The sequence below is a fragment of the Nerophis ophidion genome, unplaced genomic scaffold (genome assembly GCF_033978795.1).
Source record: "Nerophis ophidion isolate RoL-2023_Sa unplaced genomic scaffold, RoL_Noph_v1.0 HiC_scaffold_33, whole genome shotgun sequence".
Taxonomy (NCBI): Eukaryota; Metazoa; Chordata; class Actinopteri; order Syngnathiformes; family Syngnathidae; genus Nerophis; species Nerophis ophidion.
In genome coordinates, this window is record NW_026906955.1 from 964,257 (window position 1) to 972,500 (window position 8,244).

Sequence of the window (8,244 nt, forward strand, 5' to 3'; positions counted from 1 at the left end):
AGTTTACTAAATTGCAATTTTAAAGGAGAACATTATCACCAGACCTATGTAAGAGTCAATATATACCTTGATATTGCAGAAAAAAGACCATATGTTTTTTTAACCCATTTCCGAACTCTAAAAGGGTGAATTTGGCGATTTAAACGCCTTTCAATTGTTCGCTGTCGGAGCAATGACCTTTCACCTGTGACATTACAACGGGAAGCAATCCACCATTTTTTCAAACACATTACACACACAAGTCAAATCAGCTCTGTTATTTTCCGTTTTTTCTACTGTTTTCCGTCCCTTGGAGACATCATGCCTCGTCGGTGTGTTGTCGGAGGTGTAACAACACGAACAGGGACGGATTAAAGTTGACTTACGTGGCGTGTGCATAGATTAGCATGGCGTGCTAATCGATGCTAACATGCTATTTAGGCTAGCTGTATGTACATATTGCATCGTTATGCCTCATTTGTAGCTATATTTGCATCCAGCCTTTCCCTCCACCCACATTTAATGCCAAACAAACACATACCAATCGACGAATTCAAGTACACCAAAGGTCAAAAGATGCGAAAGGCCCTTGTTTGTTCTGCACATTTTACCGACGACAGCTATGCTACGACAGATGGCACAGAGATGTGTGGATATCCTGCGACACTCAAAGCAGATGCATTTCCAACGATAAAGTCTACGAATTCCCAAAGGTGAGTTTTGTTGATGTTATTGACTTATGTGCTAATCAGACATATTTGGTCACGGCATGACTGGTAGCTAATCGATGTTAACATGCTATTTAGGCTAGCTGTATGTACATTTGTAGCTATATTTGCCTCCAGCCTTTCCCTCCACCCACATGTTATGCTAAACAAACACTTACTAATCGATGGATTTAAGTTGCTCCTGTGGTCAAAAGATGCAATCGTTGGTTAGAAGGCGATCGCCGAATAGCTTCAATAGCTATTCGCTCAATAGCTTCAGTTTCTTCTTCAATTTCGTTTTCGCTATCTGCCTCCACACTCCAACCATCCGTTTCAAAACATTCGTAATCTGTTGAATCTGCTGAAATCCACGTCTGAATCCGTGCTAATGTCGCTATATCTTGCTGTTCTATCCGCCGTGTTTGTTTGTATTGGCGTCACTATATGACGTCACAGGAAAATGGACGGGTGGATTTACAGATAGCGAAAATCAGGCACTTAAAGCCTTTTTTTGGGATAATCCATGATGGATAGCATTTTGAAAAAAACTTCAAAAAATAAAATAAACCACTGGGAACTGATTTTTATTGGTTTTAACCCTTCTGAAATTGTGATAATGTTAACCTTTAAATTTCTCTCCAGTTACTTGTTAAAAATGTCGCGGAATGATGACGCATACGCGTGACGTCACCTGTTGGAGGGGACATATTAGCGTAGCACCAAACACGGCTAAAAGTCGTCTCTTTTCATCGCGCAATTACAAAGTATTTTGGACATCTGTGTTGCTGAATCTTTTGCAATTTGTTCATTTAATAATGGAGACTATAAAGAAGAATGCTGTTGGTGGAAAGCGGTGGATTGCAGCTGTCTTTAGCACCGAGACACAGCCGGTGTTTCTTTGTTTGTTTTTAACACAGAGCGGTCAAGCGAACATGTTTTCTCTACGTCAACCAGCATGTTTTTGGATGGGGAAATTGTGATATATATCTTACCGGAGAAATCATTGGATTATTTGTCGCCCTGCAGCAGCTAAGAGTTTGGCTCCTCGGCTTCTCTCTGAGACACTGGCGTGTTCACCGCAGCCATCCGACCTCGAGGTATGTTTTTACAATCTTACTAAAACACTATTAAAACAATAAGCAGATAAGTGATCTTCCACAATTATCCTAGTAAATGTGTCTAATTACATCTGAAACGCTCACACTGCCGTCTCCCGGAGCCGTCGCGTTTTTTTTTTTTTTTCTTCTAGTCCTTTACTATCAATATCCTAATTCACAAATCTTTCATCCTCGCTCAAATTAATGGGGAAATTGTCGCTTTCTTGGTCCGAATTGTTGTTACTGCTGGTGGCTCCCATTAAAAACAATGTGAATATGTGTGGAGTCCTACAACTCGTGACGTCACGCGCACATACTTCCAGTAAAGGCAGGGCTTTTTTATTAGCGACCAAAAGTTGCCTACTTTATCGTGGATGTTCTCTACTAAATCCTTTCAGCAAAAATATGGCAATATCGCGAAATGATCAATTATGACACATAAAATGCACCTGCTATTCCCGTTTAAATTAGAAAATCTAATTTCAGTAGGCTTCTAAAGTTAAAGTACCAATGATTGTCACACACACACTAGGTTTGGCGAAATTATTCTCTTCATTTGACCAATCACCCTTGATCACCCCCTGGGAGCTGAGGGGAGCAGTGGGCAGCAGCGGTGCCGCGCCTGGGAATCATTTTTTGGTGATTTAACCCCCAATTCCAACCCTTAATGCTGAGTCTTTGGTATGACTTGGCCGGGATTTGAACTCACGACCTACCCATCTCAGGACGGACACTCTAACCACTAAGTCACTGAGTAGGTTATATGTTGTCCTGTAGTTACTTTTTAAGTTGTGTGCATGTATTAAACATTATATATGTAGCGACATTTTATTATTTTCATTTGTTTTTTTCCACACATTTTTTCCATTGCATTTTATTAATATTATTATCCAATTAAAAGTATGAATGAATCAAAACGTGGACTCTGGTAGATGAGCAGCATTGTTACATCATGGATGTTAACTACAGCAAAACATCAACAAAGAAGAAAAAGGCTGAAGTTAGCAACACATCACTGAACTTTAGAGTCACCGTGAGTGGAGTTGCTTGTTTTTATTGTTGCATTTGTACTTATTTCACCTCACATCTTCACTTTTAATCCTAAAGTCTTCTTAAAATACATTGTTGTAGGCTTCTAATATTGATGTTTATGATGTGTGTGTGTAGTCTGTGGAAAGTGTTGTTGTCCCTTGTGGATCCATTTGTTCACTTGAACGGACACATCATCATCATCGTTATCATTATCAAAATACAGATTTAAGCACTGTATTAGAGTGCCTCTTGTAGTACTCCAACTCGCCACACTGAGAAGTGGGGGCAATCCTGAGCTAGCAGATGCATGTTGCTATCATGTTTTATCAGCGAGGAAGACAGCATTTGTGTTTACTTTTTTGTCGGATCCAGGTTGTATTGCTCCGCTGAATAAATGAATCACTATGGCTGCCAATATGTAGGATTATATATATATATATATATATATATATATATATATATATATATATATATATATATATATATATATATATATATATATATATATAAAAAATCCTACATATATATATATGTTTAAAGGCCTACTGAAATGAGATTTTCTTATTTAAACGATGTGTCATACTTGATCATTTCGCGATATTGCCATATTTTTGCTGAAAGGATTTAGTAGAGAACATCCATGATAAAGTTCGCAACTTTTGGTGCTGATAAAAAAGCCCTGCCTTTACCGGAAGTCTCAGACGATGACGTCACATGTTGATGGCTCCTCACATCTTCACATTGATTTTAATGGGAGCCTCCAACAAAAACAACTATTCGGACAGAGAAAACAACAATTTCCCCATTAGTTTGACCGAGGATGAAAGATTCGTGTTTGAGTATATTGATAGCTAAGGACAAGAAAAAAAATAACAAGTAAAAAAAAAAAAAACGCGATTGCATTGGGACGGATTCAGATGTTTTTAAACACATTTACTTAGATAATTCTGGGAAATCCCTTATCTTTCTATTGTGTTGCTAGTGTCTTAGTGAGTTTAACAGTACCTGATAGTCAGATGTGTGTGTTCACGGGTAGAGGTGGGTAGAGTAGCCAGAAATTGTACTCAAGTAAGAGTACTGTTACTTTAGAGATTTATTACTCAAGTAAAAGCAAGGAGTAGTCACCCAAATATTTACTTGAGTAAAAGTAAAAAGTATGTTGTGAAAAAACTACTCAAGTACTGAGTAACTGATGAGTAACCTGTTTGTTTAATGATTACGGCAACAAATAATGCACAAAAACATAAAAATAGCAATGAGCAAATTCATAGCCAGGAATATCTCTTAAGCAACTAAAACAATAATATATATTAAATAATAGTACATTAAAATAAAATTAAAAAATGGCACATTGAGCCACAATAACTTAACAGCACCATAGCTTCAGTAGGCATTCATTGATTTGATTGATTGATTGATTGATTGATTGATTGATTGATTGATTGATTGATTGATTGATTGATTGATTGATTGATTGAAACTTGTATTAGTAGATTGCACAGTACAGTACATATTCTGTACAATTGACCACTAAATGGTAACACCCCAATAAGTTTTTCAACGTTAATCAATTACTTAGTAAATGATCAAGTCGAGGTGATCTACCTCATATATACATATACATACGCACACATATCATACATACACACACATATCATACATACACACACATATATATACACATACATTTATATATACAGTATATAATTTATATTTATTTATTTTGCTGTTTTTGTTGACATGTTAAAGGTGTTTTAATGAATATACATGCATGTTTAACATATAGATTCCTATCTTTCATGAAGACAAGAATATAAGTTGGTGTATTACCTGATTCTGATGACTTGCATTGATTGGAATCAGACGTCCACGTTTTCAAATGGAGGAGAAAAAAAGTTCCTCCTTCCTGTCTAATACCACATGAAAGTCGGTGGTTTTTGGCATCTTATTTGTCCAGCTTCCATATTCGTTTTTATACACTTTACAAGAAATACATTGGCGGCAATCTCCGTTGCTTGCTAGCTCGTTTGCGCTGGCTTTCGGAGACTCTTATTTTGTTAATGCAGGCGCGATGGAGCGGCACTTTTATTGTGAAGACAGGAACTGTGCGATCAGTCTTTAGGCTTTTGACGGGAAGTACGGTTGAAATAAAAAGTGTCTTTTTTCCTTTACACTTTTGATTGATTGATTGAAACTTGTATTAGTAGATTGCACAGTACAGTACATATTCCGTACAATTGACCACTAAATGGTAACACCCCAATAAGTTTGTCAACACGTTTAAGTCGGGTTTTACGTATCACGGTCATGTGACCGCCTGGCTCTGTTTGATTGGTCCAACGTCACCAGTGACTGCATGTGATTGGTGAAACGCAGGCATGCGTAGTTCCTACTTTGAAGCTCTGTCATTAAACAAAACAAACATTAATAGATCGATAAAAAAAAGTAGCGAGTAGTGAGCTTAATGTAGATAAATGGAACGGAGTAAAAGTAGCGTTTCTTCTCTATAAATATACTCAAGTAAAAGTAAAAGTATGTTGCATAAAAACTACTCGTAGAAGTACAATTTATCCCAAAAGTTACTCAAGTAAATGTAACGTGTTACTACCCACCTCTGGTGACATTGTTGTTTGAGTAACAATATTTTTAATGTGCTTCTACATTTATAGATTATATATTTTATATTAGTGCTATTTTCAGTCCAGCACATGCCTTAATATGCAACAATGTGTAATTTTATTTAAAAAAAAAAGAAAGAACAATTTGAGTAAACAGTACGAGACTTATTTTACATGGAAAAAACATTTTGTGTGTATGTACACACACACACGCGCACACACACACACACACACACACACACACACACACACATATATATATACATATATGTATGTATATATATATATATATATATATATATATATATATATATATATATATACATATAGGTATATATATATATATATATATATATATATATATATATACTTTTTAAATACACCAATGGTGCAACTGGACACATCCTCAGTGATGTAACCTAGGATCACAGGGGGTTTCGGGTCTTTCAACAATCAGACCCCCTCCCCTAGGCGACCCAGCCGGGGTTGATCAGGCCCCAGCCTGTGTCCAGGTAGCGCTACTGCCCTACATGCCACGCCTCTCCCCTCCTGATCCACAGCCACCTTGATGCCACTTCTGCTGCATCTGTGACTAACTTCATGGCCCTTTGCTGGCTGGCCCCTGTGATGCCAAGCATTCTGTAGGCCCTGCAGAGAGATTTGCCCACAAACCCTCGACACCCCACTTCAACCGGCCGGCACATCGCTCGCCACCCATTGCTCCGACACTCCTCCACAAGCTGAGAGTACTTTGCACTCTTCCTCTCATTGGCCTCCTCCATACGGTCCTCCCAAGGCACTGTGAGCTCCAAGAGGATTACCTGCTTGGAGGCCACTGAGGTGAGCACAATATCTGGCCTTAGTGTTGTTTTAGCAACCACGTCAGGGAACTTCAACTGCTTTCCCAGATCAACTGACAGCTCCCAGTTGCGTGCTGTTGCCAACAGGCCAGACGAGGTGTTCCGGGCAGCCGGTGTTGACTTATCCCCAGCTCTGATGAAAGCAGTACTCTTCACTGGGCGGAGGCTCTATATATATATATATATAGATATATATATATATATATAGATATATAGATATAGATAGATATCGTCATGCAATTTCAGATTCATAGGAAATATTGAAGTATTACATATTTGTATTTGTAATTGTTAATAATCCCATAGATTATCACCTTTATATGATATACATATGTACTGGTTCACATCTGAAACATCTTCTGGACCACTTCATTTATTACTCTGTATTTGATTGTGTTGTGATTGTTTTATATGTATGTCCCCAGACCTTTTATGCAATATAAATGTGAAAGGATGGTTTTGTTTTTACAAACTTACATTTGTGGATACATCAAATAAATCCAGTATTGTGTTTTAAACATTTTTCATGTATTTTTTTTTTTTCTTTTTCAACATCCCCAAAACAAAATCAATATCAGTCAAAGTTTGGAGTGTCAGACAAAAGCCAATATTGTACATCATCCCACAGAGATTTACTTTGCATACATTCTTAAAATAAACTGTTTATTTTGTTTCCCTATCACAGAACGAACAAATGTTGTCTTCAATTGCAAAACAACATCCAAAATATTATTTTAAGAGGTCAAATCCATCTTTTTTTCTGAGATTAACTCTTTTGCCTTGGAAAGAATGGAAACTTTTAAGTTATGAGTATTTTTTTATTCCAGATAAAATAAGAAGAAATAGCAAAGGATTAAAAAAGATGCAGTAACTAGAATATTTTGAATACAAGCCTTTTTAAATTTTGTAATATTTTGTCTATTTGCAGGTCGTACTTAATGAAATCTTCAAATATTAAAATATTTTTTATCATTCAATAAGTGCATCAGTGACCAAATGCCTTTTTCAAACCATTGCTGTACAAAGATGGATTTGTTTCTCATTTTAATATAAGAACAATTCCATAGTGGAGTATTGTGTGTGATGAAGTTGTGTTTGTAAATTAGTTTCCAGTACAACAACACTTGCTGGTAGGGATGGGTACTGTTCACTTCTAATTCCATGTTTTATGTGTTATATATGTCAATATATTGTGTGTTTGTATTTTGCCAACATGGTAGAATCACATGATAGGCAGGTTGTATCATGTTTTTCTGTCACCTTGAGGAAATGGCATAAAGAGGAAGATGACAATATAATGTCACTTGGACAATGATGTACAGAACAGAGGAGATTTAGTTCATTTCTATTTTTGGTTATAGGTGATTCTTATTTTTATTATTTCAAAAACCTCTCCCTTATCCAGCTATGGATTTCTGGTAGCTGCTTAAAAATAATTAATACGGAAAGCTTTACTTTAATAAGTGTATTGTTTTCCATTGAAAAACACAATTGGGAACTGACGTTGCCAAGAATGGAACTCACGTCTTGTAGAATAAAAGGCCAATGCACCAACCTTTGTGCTATCAAAGTTTTGTTGACGTTACCAACAACAATCAGTAATCTAATGTTTATGAAATGGACATCAAGTTTGTTGTTTTGATTCAGTTTGTCATCCTTCTGTGATTCTAGTGGCATTTAAAAAACTGTTTTTATTCTCTCTCCATATTCCCAACTGACCACAAGACTCAAAAGCCAACATTTTCGATGGAGCTTGGGCGGTTTATAAGTTGTCGAATTTCCCGGCAAATCTGTACTGCTTCCCGAAGCGGTCACGGGGCTTCTTACGTCATCATTTCTGGCTCCTCCCCTGAATGAAATAGGCCTCCATACACGCCTGGTGGAAACACCCCCTCCATTAGTCCACACACGCCTCCAAGCCTCCGCACCATCGGAAGCGGACCAAGGATCG

General features: G+C 37.0%; 1 protein-coding gene across 1 annotated transcript in view; it reads left to right on the forward strand.

Moving 5' to 3' along the window:
- LOC133546577 (gastrula zinc finger protein XlCGF57.1-like) overlaps positions 1–8,244 on the forward strand; it is a 34,581-nt gene that overhangs the window by 17,766 nt on the left and 8,571 nt on the right. The gene's annotated exons all lie outside the window — the stretch shown is intronic.